General features: G+C 43.6%; 1 protein-coding gene across 1 annotated transcript in view; it reads left to right on the forward strand.

Annotated features, from left to right (window-relative positions):
• The first annotated feature begins 14,192 nt into the window (after nt 1-14,192).
• Nucleotides 14,193-14,605, forward strand: part of F13a1 (coagulation factor XIII A chain) — a 166,804-nt gene continuing 166,391 nt past the window's right edge. Inside the window, exon 1 of the mRNA XM_059262307.1 lies at nt 14,193-14,300. The gene's annotated coding sequence lies outside the window, so the exon portion shown is untranslated. The remainder of the gene's footprint in view (nt 14,301-14,605) is intronic.

Here is a 14,605-nt window from a genome sequence, read left to right on the forward strand (position 1 = left end):
AGTCAAATTTTACTATCTAATATTTTGTAGTGTGTGTGTGTGTGTGTGTGTGTGTGTGTGTGTGTGTGTGTAAAACTCAAGTCTGCAACTCAGACATCAATTTTTAAAACCAAAGACTCTAATACAACACAGTGCAATGATATACCAACTTGATATTTATATACTGAGGAATAATGATGGGAAACTAAAGTATTTGTTTTACCTAATTAAATCACTACGTCCTCTAAGGACAGAAAATACTATATGGACAATGAAGACACTTCAAGTCATCATAACCTGGTCTGGAACCTGACTTGAGGTGAATCAGAAAGCCTTTGTTGGCGTTATAAGGTATGATGATGTCATATGCACTGCAAAGTGCACATGTCCTGTGTTCATAACCAAGATTGTGGCAAAGTCATGTGACACAACATAGATGAGCCCTACCAGAAACTCCTCAGATTTCTATTATGTTTGATTTCAAAAGAATTGTTGGTCATTGTAAACTCAGATACTTATAAAGTTTTCATAATCCTATGCAAAGTCTTGACCCACAGGATAATATGCTTAAGAAGCTGTGATCTGTATAACCAGCCAAGAAGCCAGCACATTGCCTATAGGTCAAATCTGTGAGAAGTGGGGCTGCTATCTCTCTTAACAAACAGAAACCTACCATGCAGTTGGTCCAATTTGGATATCACTTAGTTACTACCAGCTTTCTTATTTTGTGTCCCCACTTTAAACCTAGAGCCATCCAGAGACAGTCACATGTGTACACATAAAAATGGCAGAGGGGGCCCTGCTTACACTAAGTAAGCAATGTGAAGTTTCCCAAGGTAACAGCCTTAGATGCATCAGGGCACACTTGCAACCGTGACTGTTTTTATCCCTTCTAAGGCTTTCCTAGTCTCCAGCCCATTTTTGAGTCTGTACCAGAACATAAGGATGGCTGACTCTCTTGCTATTACACAGCAAGCTTGGAACAGATAGACAGACAGCTCACTCCTTTTTGATCTTCATTTATTGTTGTAGAAACTACATTCCTTTCAAAACTCATTCCAGCAGCACTACATGCAAGGTCTCCATTGTCACCTCTTCCAGAAAGCCTTCACTGTTCTCTCCCTGTCCACATCACCCTGGCTTTCTCCCAAGTATATGACCTCCGTGTTATTCCAGACAGTGGCAAGTGACCTGATACACTCACTCCACAGTGTTCCCACCATCTCCATCAAAACTGGCATTTGACATCTCTAGAGTGCATTTAGGAACTTGGCATATTTGGTCTTGCTATACTATCTTCTTGACTAATTTGAATGTGTTTCATATCTTCCCATTAAACTGAAAATTTGTCAAGGACTGTCTTGCAACAGTGCTACTCAAAGTGGATGCACTGATGTAGCTCCAGACCCCCCTTGGGTAACAAATAAATTGCATTTTATAAATGCAAATGAACTGAGTCCTTTCCAATCAGAAAGTCCCCAGCAATCTGCATGCATTCTGCAGTTTGGGAGGCTCTGCCCTACAGCCTTTGGTATTGTTCTGGGGTCCTAGATGTGCTCAGATACTTGCAGAATAGAATTGATTGCTTCCCTTTGAATGAGCCAAGGCTTCAAATAGAAGCATCGCCTTTTGTCTTCAAGGACTAAATAAACACAACAGAAGGAATATTTCTTTGGCCTGAGAACACAGGGTAAAAGGCACTGAGAAACAGTTCCTCCCACACATTCAGTCTTCATGCACAGACTTCAAGGAGGGGATATTGTGATGGTCTGTGAAGACTGCGCTAAATACTAGCAAATCCATAGACTTCACAGTAGTGCCAAGCTGTCTACCAGATGGGAAGTTTTGCAGGATAAAGGAAGCTAATGACCATGGAGAGAGCTGTTTCCTAACCAGGGGCTGCATCAAAAGCAAGGCACAAGTGAGTGAAGAAGTCTCAGGTACTTTTGAGACAAAACAATATATCTAACAGAAACATGATGTATGGTAGCCACGTGACAGATGGAAACAGGAACCTAACCTAAACTTGCCTTCCTTCCTCTTTAAACATTGCAAATCCTGCACATTGCATATATGCAGGGCAACATAGGCAAACTGATTAAAGGACTTAGGAATAGAAAATTATATTTGGGGGGAATCTTCCGTGTGGTTTATAGAAGGTATGTGCCTAACAATCACTATAGAAAGAAAATACACACTTCCTGTTTACCTCTATATTCTTTAAGGAAGTCCAGATGACCCGGCTTCTTCCCCTGCCTCTTCCTCCTTGCCCCTCTCTCTTTTTCAGAAAACACATAAAGTTGACAAAAACAGTGACACCTGAAACTAGTTAAATTAGTCTGCTGGGAATGGAGACTCCTGTCAATCAGCAACTCTACAAGTCTATCATTTTACATCACGATATGTTTTGAAGAATCCGTAGAGCCTGCTGGTAAAGGGCTGCGAGGAGGTTTCTAAAACAGACCATTATAGTGACTTCGTGGTTCTGATAAAGTATTCAGAGATGTTCTGAAACCAAGTCCAGGCTACAGCTGGAATAAGGACAGCACCCCTGTGGTGCCATGGGCTCATATTGTATAGAACCAAAGAACCAAAGAGTAGGATTCATTTTCAACAAGCCCTGCCTCTGCTTTCCACATCCCAAACTTTTCTTAAAACTCAAACTGAGACTACAAAATAGTGCCCAGGTTCCGCTCCAGTCAGGGCTCTGGATGCAATGACGCTGCTGTGAAGACACTGATCGTAAATCCAAAGGAAAGAGGTGTGTTTATTCCAACGATGCCTGAGCTTCCCTCCCAAGGAAAAACACATTTAAAACACTGCACCAAGATGTGAGCCTGAGCCTGCTGCTGCTGAGAAGCCTGGTAAACATATTAGCACCACCTTAAAATATGAGTCATGTCATAGAACTGTCTTGGCAATTAGACACGGCACTGCAGGGTAAAGAACTAAAAGCTGATGATAGGTCCCCTGGCTCTGGAGAAACGTCATAAAAAATTAATGCTGAGTGAAATAGAAACCGTCTGAACTACAGCTGGCAAACATGTGAGATGCACTGTGACAGCCAAGACCCAGCAACAAAGAACATTCTCCGCTATCATTTATAGCCTGGGAAGGTCTTCTGCCTTGGCTTCTGCTTGTGTTGAAAAGTGTTTTCAGATTAGAAAAGTGTTGGGAAGTGAGGGTCTGAGTGAAGTTGACATCTGGCTGTTGAATAAACATGTGGTTCTTATGTACTCTGAGTGGCAGAGGTGATGCAGAGCAAAATTCTATAAAGCCAAGCCTTGTGGGTGGAAGAATTAAAGGTTGGGAAATCTTGGATGCATGGTAAATAGTGGTCTTCCTTATTGCTAAACTTGAGGGCTAACTGTAATCTAGGAAGGACAATCAGCAAGTCCCCATGCCTCATCTAACATCACATGTTAGTCATCTTTCCGTCACTGTGACCAAACACCTGACATGAGCAACTCGAAGAGATGAAAGCTTAGCTTTGGCTGGTGGTTTTAGGAGACTAAAGTCTATGAATAGTTAATTCATGGTGGAGTCTGTAGTGATGTAGTTCCACACATCAGGGAACCACTCACCTCGTGACAGCCAGGAAGCAAAGAAAAAGAGAAGGAGCTGGAATCCCCGTACCCCTCCAAAGACACAGCCCCAAGTGACCTAAATTCTTCTCACTGGGTCCCATCCCCTAAAGATTTCTCCAGCTCCCCAGCAAGCCCTTAGCATGTAGAACTTTGAGAAGTATTTAAGATCTGAAGCTTCTCCGTCTCTTCACTGCACCAGAGTTATGATGAATGGTTGTTGTGAGAGTTAAACAGCAGTCATGAAAGGCTTTGTAGGGTGCAAGGTACTGGGCAGCCGGGGATACTGAGAGTTCACAGTGCTTCACGACTGAGCTTTCCAGAACCAAATTAAGAGTGAGAGAGCAGTTGCTTTTTTTTTTTTTTTTATATCAGTGACAGTATTAGAAAAGCATGGGTTAAAGTGAAGTAAAACAATCCTGATTTTCTTCAGGCTGTTCAAATCTATGCTATGCATTATGTATTCAGTTCATCTTTAGTATCTGTGGGCTTTACATCTGTGGAGTCTGCATCCATCTATAACTCTCCTCTAATCAAAAATATTCTTAAAAATTGCATCTGTGCTGCAGTCCTTTTTTTCTTGCCATCCCCTGAAAACGCAGAGTAACAACTATTTCCATGGCATCTGCATGATAGTAAGTCTTAGAACTCATCTGGACATGATTTAAAGAGCATAGGATGTGCAGAGGTTCTGTGCAAATACTGAAGCACCTTTTCCCCATTTTTGTGCCTGATGTATTTTTCTCCACAGGACTTCTCATCATCTTATCCATTATACAATTTTACTTTTTTATTTTCCTTATGAGAATTTTATTTGTGTATGCAGTGAAATATGATTATGTTCCCTAACATATCCCTCCCAACTTCATGACTTTTGTTTTTATCACCAACTAAGTCTACTTAGTGCTGCTCAGATGGGCATGAGTGTTGGGCCATGCACTGGAGCATGGGAATCCTACTCAGGGCTACACCTTGGGACTTGAGCATCTGCGGATCTTGGCTTTGAGAGGAATATACCAGAATCAACCCTTTGTGTATACCAAAGGATCACTGTAATATATACATAAATATATGTACATGTATAGCATGTCCACTTATAAAGACATACATTTTATATACATTATAACATATCTTACAGAATTCCTACATGATAAAAGGGCTATCTGTATGTAAATTAAAATACTTGGTGTAAGACAAGTAGATAGGTAGGTAGATGGATAGATTAGAGAGATGATGATGATGATAGACAGATAGACAGACAGACAGAGATAGATAGATAGATAGATAGATAGATAGATAGACAGATAGGTAGATAGACAGACAGTTTTAAATTCAGAACTGTGGAAAGCTTTATTCAACTGTGTGACTGGCTCCCAGAGAAATCATGCCACATTGATTCTCCAGCTGATTTTATTTCCTTGATTTCATTCATCTCTGGTGTGCTTTATTTTTCTTTTCCTACAGCTCTGTCTCTCCCAATCTGTGATCTTGCCTGTTTCTATACTTATGCTCCTGAACACAATGTAGGTTAGGAGGAGAGGAGGGGCTGATGGGTGTGGCTCAGGGTGTTGGTTAGATTTACCACACCCTTAGGCACTTAGGCCAATGTATGCAAGATCAATCCCCAAAAGACATTTTACAAGACTGTCTCTGTAAATGTCTTCAGATTAAGGAGAAGGTTAGGGATGTATGTATAGTGGGCTCCCAGGTCTGGAAAATATGGTTGATAGAAGAAAACATGACATAAACAGCTCAAAGAAACGAGGGCAAAGGGCAACCACAACCGGGGTGTAAATGGAAGACTGGTTATTATGAGGTTGGTTGGTGGAGTGGGCACATCTACTTATTTTAGAATTACTATGTATGAATAAGACATTTGAGAGAGCATAAACTCTTACGTGCACTTGCATTTATTTGGTACTTCCTTTTATGAGGCTTTCAGCCCTGGAAACCCAAGTGTAAAATGAGTGACGGACTGTTTAAGGCAGGAGATAAAACAAAAAACCAGTCCTCCATACGTATTCAACATAAGCCTTTACTTTTCCATGTTGGGTCAGCAACACATTCTGCTTTCACTGATGTGAGAGATTTCACTGGCTTTAATTCACCAATTAATCAACATGCATTCCTACACACACATCATATGCCAGATTAAGTCCATAAAAAGGTATTTGTCATGGGAGTGAAAGATGAAATATTTTTGAAATCTATGGAATTATGGGGAAAGACTTCTTGATTAAATTCTAAAAGACTGGCTTTGAATACAGTTTCCCCTTCTGAACTGTATGCCTTTCAGGCAGACAGCATCCCTTATTCATTACACCACCCTCCAATAGAAGATGTTGGATAAATATTTATTGAATTAATGTGTTTCACTTATCATTGCTGTGTAACAAAGTACCTCAAGGCTTCATGGATTAAGCAGTCATTTTATTTCATTGCTCACAGTTTTATGAACTTTTTTTTGTCTGATTCTTTTTTATATAATGTCAGGGACAAGGTGTTCTCAGCAGAATAATGCACAATGTATCATATGGTTTCTACAGTTCAAAAGCATTCTATATTGACATATGATGAAAAGAAACTAACAAAAGCATGCTAAATAAATTTAGTGTAACAGTCACTTTAGAAGGAGAGGTATAGAACAAGAAATACATATGTCATTGCTAAATTTTTATTCATAGGTGGGTTGACGAGTTCACAGAAATCAATTTAGTAAATTAGTGGAGAGGTAAAGACATAAGAACTTTTGTGTGTGGCTTAGCTCAGCCAGGCAGTCTATCTGATCTCCATATACCTTTAGTGGGGCTCCTCTTTCTCACCAAGCACCCTCTCTGCTTTGTCCTTAAGTCAATCAGGCTGCAGCAGTCAGCTAAATGTCCTCATAGAGTTTTCAGATCCTAAGATCATGAAACAGAAACTGGTGAAACCTTGTGAAGCTCAGGTCCTGATCTGACACAATCACATCCATTGCATCCATCGGTTAAGGTGTAGGGCCACCGTGGGAGGGAACACAAAAAGGTATAGATACCAAGAGATAACTGACCCATCTTTGGGAATCTTGCTAACATGGAGTAAACATATAAATGTAACCATTAAAGAACTCTTCAGATTTGAGGGAAAACATTTTAGGCCAAAGGAAATGCTTCATAAAGCCAAGTATCCACACAACAGGGGAGAACAGAGCCCTGGGAGAGGCTTATGGGGTGAAAATACGGTAGAGAAGCACCGGGGTGCAGATCAGTTCAGTTCCTCGAAGCCTGAAGGTACAGGATGTCTCAGAGCTAAAGTTATACATTCCTCGTTCTGTTTCTCCAATTAAAAGTTTTTAATGTGCTCAATGGTCAAGGAGGACCATGGGAAACCAAGGACAATGAACTGTGTTGCTCATGACTGTCATAGACCTCCTTTCAGGAACTAACCCCACACCAATAGCATACTAAAACTACAGACGTAGGTGCAGACTCAAGAACATGATTTCTTATATTCTTGGGCATCTGAGCTGTCTTTTTCTCCCCCACCCCTCCAAAATAAATTAAGTAAAAGACTCTCTTCTAGGCCACTTACATTTTCTGAATTTATTAAAAAATATTTAAGAATTATTTATATGTAAGCTAGAAATGTGGAGAGTATTCCAGTGGATCATGGTATATGTCCATATGGCATAACAAATGTGTCAGATGCTATTTTAACCACTTACAGTTAGCTTCATGAGGGGAGAGATGCACCGTTCAGAAACACCCTCACAGGAAGGGCTCCGTCAGTTATCTGAAACTTCACTGCAGAAATTGCAGAGTGAGCATCAAAGAATAGAGAACTCGCCCAGTTCTCTGGCGGTGTCTTAATCCCTGCGCGTGATTGTGCAATGGCTTTCAAAATTCATAGATTGTATCCAGAAGTTCTGCTGTCAGGGAGCCCCTGCAGAACATCACGTCCTCCTGCTTCCTGCCAGGCGCCACTACAAGCTGCCCTCCCTTCCAGCTTTTAGGTTTCAGTGCTGGTCTCTGCTCTTGTTCCCTCCACAAGAGTGCTGCAGGCTCGGTTCTCTTGTCCCCTCCCCAGCAAGAAGTGCCACCACATTAGGAACCAGCTGGGCCCAGAGAAGGGGCTGTCACCCTGCTTCCATAGGACTCATTGGAGAGTTTGTTAAGATGCCCAGGCAAGTCTGCACAGAGGGCCCTACCTGGGTGTGGGCTTCCAAACTATCTGGAAGCTGGCCTGTCGTTGCTCATATATTGGGCACAGTTCATCCAAAATCCTTCTCTGCTCCTCTCCCCAGACAGCTTCCTTGTAAGATTCAAGAGAGGGGGCTTTTCATTTGCTCCAGTTAGAAATAGACCCACAGGTATTGTCAACATATAACACCACATCGTCAACCATCATCCATCAACCCCACTGATAAGTGTGAGCTGCAGAAGAAAATCTCAAAACGGCTCCTGGACTGAGAACTACAATAGATGGCATTGATGAAGTGATTAGCAAGTTAAATAGCTGTTTACCTAATAATGGAAAAGTAAGGGCAATATTACTAGAAAAATGAGAATATTTATCACCGGTGAGTGGAGGTTGTTCTGTGCACAATCACCACCCTCAACCTTCACCTCCACCACCCTGTGCAAGGATTGTTTAGCACTGGCCTCATACCCAGGTGGTAACAGTACTTTGTGGGTACTGTCTCTGATCTTCATAGCCTGTGTGGCAGATGTGCTGTGATGACCATTTTACATGTGAAGTTAGATGATGTGTTCAAAGTCATACAGAGTGGTAAAGAAGCCTACAGTCTAACACTGCAAAGCTCCAGTTCCCTGGGATACACACGTTTAGACACATGCAGCTTGGTCAGCACACTCACTGGCAGTTTGGGTGAAGGGAGTATTATGTGTACATCATCTTTACTGTCCAGGGCTGCCTGTGGTTTTCAGTGGCCACTATTGTTAATTAAAACAGCAATAACAAATTCGTGGAATTACTGTTAGGTTTCCCTTTTGTTGATGATTTTTCTTCATGCATAACGTTACATTTCCTTTTGTTTGTTTGCTTATTTGAGATGAGGTTTCTTATGTCTTTGGCTGCCCTCAAACTCATAAGCCTTCTGTCTCAGCCTATAAAGTGCTTTGAATACAGTCATGTACCGTCATGCCTGGCTATGTCTCATCATTTTGACGGCTATTTTTAAGCAGCCTTTAATTACAACGTATTGTTTCCCTCTTGTGAAGAAAGGTAGATAGAGGGTTTGACTTCACTGCAGTGGTCAACACATCGACAGTCTGGGCATAACCAGGAGAAGGAATGGAGTCGGATGGAACTGAGAAACAAAACCATAACAACAAACAGTCAAGATGGTGTAGCCCAGGCTGCCCTCAGACGCTTCTGCCACCTGAATGCTGGGATCGTAGCCATGGGCCATCATGCCTGACTTAAGACAGTAAATTCTGTTATGTGTATTTTCCCAGAATTCAAAACACAGTGGTGGTATTCACAGTGATTATGTGAGCCATGAGTTCTTTCTTCTCCCATTGGCCTTCAGGGTGGCCTGCCACAAGGATAGGCAGCCTGGCCACCCAAAGTTCCTGGGAGGGAAAGCAATCAGACTAGTGACAAATGAAGACCATGTCTGGTGTAGTCAAAACAGTGAGTAGTCACCTGGCCTCTAGAACTGTTCCCCACATGGATTTAGCTATCTCCTGAAAGGAAAAGATAGGACAGTAATATGGGGAGAGAAGAAACGGGCAACAGCCTTCTTGGACCTGTCATTGTCATTGTTAGCCTTTGAACCTCAGTAAGAGCTTCTTCAGAAGTGACAGTGCATGATGAGGATCACTTACCTTCGCCACCTAATCACCACTGTGGCTGGAACACAGCCGTAAACTTTTCACCCTGCCTCCCTCTAATCCTCTCTGCCATGACACCTCCTTCTGGAGTGGAAAGTTTCCTCTCCAAATCTTCCAACAGCAAGGGCAGTGGAGGAGAGAAGCCCTCCCAAGAGGTGGATTTTGATCCTTCATGTCAGAGTCCAGAACATCTTTGTACAAGGCTAGTTGTTATTTCCAACACCCCCTCACTTCCCTCTGGAAACCCAGTCCTAACCAATGAAGGTCTTATTCAACTGGAAAAATAAAAATAGCAGCATCCAGACATGACTGGGTTCTCTGTTTGAGATGTGAAATTTTGCATGTAAATCAAACAGTGTTTGCTGGAACATTCATTACCTGAGCAAACACAGGCCACCTCCTGGGTATTACCATCCTGGAGAAAGATGGTGGGTTCTTTAGCAAGAAAAGTGTCAATACCACAGCTGTGAAAACTCAGAATTAAGGAGTTAAGGTTTTTTTCTCATTTCAAACACCTTTCCTTTGCTCGCAGCTCCCACAGGTTGCTCTGTATTTCTGACAGAGCCAGAATCTCTAAGTGATGTCTTCAGGCACTCCTGTCTGCCCTTGGAAGAGGTAAGGTGGTACAAATATCCTTTCTTTGTGTTTCGGTTAACAGGACATTGAGATCATGGCTGTAGAAGAATGAGAATGTAACCAGGCTCATGCAGGAAGAGGGATGCTGGTCTCATCACATCTGGACCCAGTAATGCCAGGAAAGTGGGCCCAAAACAATGCTTCTTACCATTGTACATGACCTCTTAAAAGGAAACACTACCTCCTTCAGTCCCTATAGCCCAAAGTCATGGGCGGAGCAAATACCACTAAAGTTATTGAACCCCCTAAAGGGGGTCATGACCCACAGGTTGAGGAGGTCTTGTCTAGAACTTGGTGGAAGGTGCCTACATGACCAGTTCCAGTAACAATCCTGGAACAGAATCCATTTGTTTTTCTGGTATGCACCATGACACATGTGTGGTCACAGCTCATTGCTGTGGTATCTGGCACATCCTATGTGACTTGCATGGGACAAGACCCTTGAGATTATCTGCCTGCTTTCCTATGGACCTCACCCATGAATCGTTTTACTGTAAATGAGTCACTAGGATTACTAATCCTCTGGGGCACTGATAGCTCATAGCACTCAAGGGTGGTCTTGGGGACCCTAACCCAGGGGTACAGGCCTGAGGCTGTTTCTTAGATCCCTTTGCCCTCTGTAGGCGAAACGATTTTCTGCTAAGTTCAGCAAATAGGAGGCAATGGAGGGATACTGGACAGAGAGAAGAAAGCCACCAAAAACACAGACTGGACTAGTCCTGACCTCAGACCCTGTTTCTAGTAATGACTGAATCTCAAGCTCCCACCAGACAGTCCCATGGGATTCTAGGTCCTACCACATAACCTCAGCTCCTGCTGGATGCTGACACCAACTACCCAGTTTTTAATTGTGGGGTTGACTCACCCCCACTGTTTGCCTTCCTGTCTCTTCTATCACCTGTATAAACAATTCTTCTGTGTCAAGTCCTCTCTTTAAAAATACCTAATGTGATGTTCCTTTTCCTAGTTTGACCCACATGCTACAAATGTCTTCCCCACGCCAAGCAAAAGGCCTTCAGTTACAAAGGGCACCATGTCATCCCCAAAGCCCTCGGAGTCTGTTCACATGGACTGTTCTGTACATATCACATTTACTGGCACAACTCAAGGTTCATTCTATAACCAGAAACTGTTGTTCTGACTCCTAAGTCACAGGACCATGAGCCTATGCTCTAAGACAGATGAGTTTCAGCCACATGCTAGGCTTGGTGCCTTTGACACTGGGTTACTGACTGTCTCTTGAGCCCAGGAAATCCATCACATTTATAATGGTACTGGCTTGGTGGTGGAGCACTATTAAACTAATCTGTGTGCACATTCACAGAGCTGTGAGTCTTGGGCCAAATGTGGCATGATCGTGATGGCTGGGAGATGACGAGCATGTCTTGAATGCACAGCTCAACCAGAGGGTTGACATCTGTTTAATCTAATGTAAAATGTGTAGCCATGGCCACTCTTCCCCAAATTCCACATAAGTCTACCAGATCACTGTGGCATCTTCATTCAGATCTTCTTCTAGCATGCAGCAGAGAATGATGGACTTTGCATGGGTATCTTCAGCAGCCTCTCTCTGGCTGGAGTCCCTGTTGTCCAATGGGAATCCAGTCAGGGTTGTGACCCCACAGGGGTCAGGAACATTGCCATTAGACAAGTTCTTGAAGGACAGCTGAGCCATTGACACCATGATCAGGACTATGAACAGGGGAATGATCTTCTAGCAAATGGAAAAGGGTGAGAGGCTTGAGACACAGAATAGGAAGTTCAGTGACTGGAGCAAGGTGTGACAGGGAGTGGGGGCGCGAGGTGAGAGCATAAAAAGGAAGGATCTAGATCATATGGTGTCCTTTTCAGTTGAAGTTTAGAATTTACTTTGAACGCACAGTTAATTCACCATGGGAAAGCTTTGAGCAAAGAATCCAAACCCAGATTTGAGCCCTTCACTGTTTACTGTGACTGCATTGTGGAAAAAGAATTGAAAGCAAGTGAAGGGGTAGGTTCAGGACTAATTAAAATGTAGACTAGGAGATATCTGATGGAGGGTTGGATTTGAAGCTTGGGTTGGGGGTTATCTGAAGTGTGCCAATGTGCCTAGCTTGGCCGCCATACTCAAGGACATTCACTGAGATAAGGAACTCTACAATATGCCAAGTCTTCATAGAAAATTGTATCCCATCATAGAAATGATGAATGTGAGCAATCACTGGTAACTTCTCTAGAACTTGGTAACCACACAGGCAAGAGAAGGTAACCAGCAGGCAGCTAGCTAGGGAAGTCTACAGCTCTGGAAAAGACCATGGCTAGTCACCGAGTTTGAGAGGTGCCAGGAGATACATGGAGATTTAAAACCATCAGAGTTGTTCAGATGACCAAAGGATAGCACACCACACTGGAGGGAGTAGTACAGTGTGCAGTGTCCAAGAGACCACGGGAAAACCCTTCAAGGACAGAGTGGGCAAGAGAGCTCAGTGCCTCAAAAGACGAAGAACTCAGTCTTCCTCTTTGGCTTGAAAACAGACAATTGGAGGTGCTCTCCTTTCAATGCGGCTTCTCTTCTCTGAAACTCAGGTTGATATTGGGACCTCTGTGTGATACCGTTAAGAGTCGACTAGACCTTTAAGAGAGATCAGTGTAGCTCTCATGAGACTAGGTTAGTTACTCTGAGGACAGTTCATTGTAAAGCAAGGCTGCCCCCAAGTTTCTCTTTTCCAGTCATGCCAACTTTCCCTCCTGCTTTCTGCCTCAGGAAGAAGCAGTGTGTGGTAGATAGTGTCCTTCTGATCAGCCTTGCAGTGAACTCAGCAAACTTATCCTATTCCCAACAAAAGTTGAGAAAACACAAGAGCTCTTCTAGAAGCTGAGAAGATGGCAATGCCATGTTCTTATGATTCTCAACCTGTAGAACCATGAGCTAAATAAAACTTATTTTTCTTTATGAGTGTCCTGTTTCAGGTATTTTGTTATGGTGACAAACTGTACTAAGACAGATACCTTTGCTTTGGTAGTTTGAATAAAACAACGGAGGTAGAACCCAGAAGTCAGCGGCTTGGCAACAGAAGGGAGGAGGGAGAATAAGAAACGACCAGAAGGACACGAGATGAGAAAAGGCCTTTTAAAATATTGAAGGGACTCAACTTGAAATTGTGTCAATGCTGACAGGAAGCAGCTGCGAGGGAGCTGGAGCTTGAAGCCACAGGAGGAAGCTCCGATAAGAGGCGCAGCAAAGCCCTTGAGAAAGTGATATGCAGCATGGCAAAGAACAGGCATTTGGTCTGGACAAGGAGGCACAGGGACTTTTCCATTTCAAGGATAAGAAGAAGGAAAAACTTGGTAAAATTGCAGGCATGTCCACAGATTTGTGGCAGAGAGATGAGGTGGATGGGAGATGCTATCCTTAACTCCTGTCCCCCTTTGAAATTTGGAGATCCTGTTTCAGCATCAGACATCTGAAGACAATGAGGGCACTTAGAAGGATCTGTGGTGGAAATCAGTAGTACTTAAACACACGACACTCTCAAAACAAAAATAGGCAGAGCCTGGGGAAGGTTACTTTCTTTCCCTTCTCTGTAAGTCTTGAGGACAGAATGGCTCCAAGGGAAAACACAAAGCATTTCTAACTGTGTGGCTCTCTCAAGGGTATCTACTTATTTGTACTGGGATTAGGCACAGTGTGGCTGTCCTGCAGGAAGTCCTGTGGTTGGGCTGGGCCTCTCTGGGAAATTCAAGGAGGTAGTTTTTTTTGCACAAGAGGGATTCATTGCTCTTGCTTTTTACATGGTCACAACTGTCTGTGTGACCCGTCTGTGGGCAGGCAGACCCTCCCTTCTGCCAGCTCACCACCCATATGTGTGGCAAAGCATTCCTCCACAGAAAAAGGACCCATTAGCCCTTCTGACCCAGCAGGAGGTCATGGGAGAGGCTGGCAAGCACAGTAATGCCATTTGGTAGTTACTAATATCAGCCGGAGGAGGGGAAGGGCTGGCCCTGGAGGTGGGACGAGGAGGAGACACCAGCATGGAGGCAGGAAAGGGCACATTCAGGCAGACCAAAGCTGCATGACAGAAGTACATGGAAAGTCCTAGAAACAGTTCTGCCCCCTCCACCAGCTGTCAAGAAAGGGGAGGAGAAATCCTCTGGGATGGGGAGGAGGGTGGGTGCCGTTAAGAAGTTATTTAAGAGCCAACTTGCTGGTCACTTTGCCTGAGTCCTTTTGAGGAAGTACCCAGAGGCACACAACAAGCCTGCCAGGGCCCCCTCTCTGGAGCACAAGCAGGTAAGAGACCCTCAGAGCAGCACTGAGCAGCCGTGCTCCGAGCTGTGGCTGTCCCTCTGCACCTTCATTTCTGTATCTCTAAAGAGTTGGGAAGGGTCGGAGGCAGCCCCTCTCTCCAGTTCCAGCTCTTTACCTCTGAGTTTGTATTGCTCAACCCTACTTCTAAGAGGGGCCGTCTTTGAACTCCACCAAGCTAGGCTAGGAGCATGGCTGGCAGAGACTCTTAAATGCGGCTGGGAGTGTGGTTGTTCTTCCAAGGGCAGGTCCCCTTTCCTAAGGGAAGTCAACTGTGGAGCGTGGACTAA

Source organism: Peromyscus eremicus, chromosome 5 (genome assembly GCF_949786415.1).
Source record: "Peromyscus eremicus chromosome 5, PerEre_H2_v1, whole genome shotgun sequence".
NCBI lineage: Eukaryota > Metazoa > Chordata > Mammalia > Rodentia > Cricetidae > Peromyscus > Peromyscus eremicus.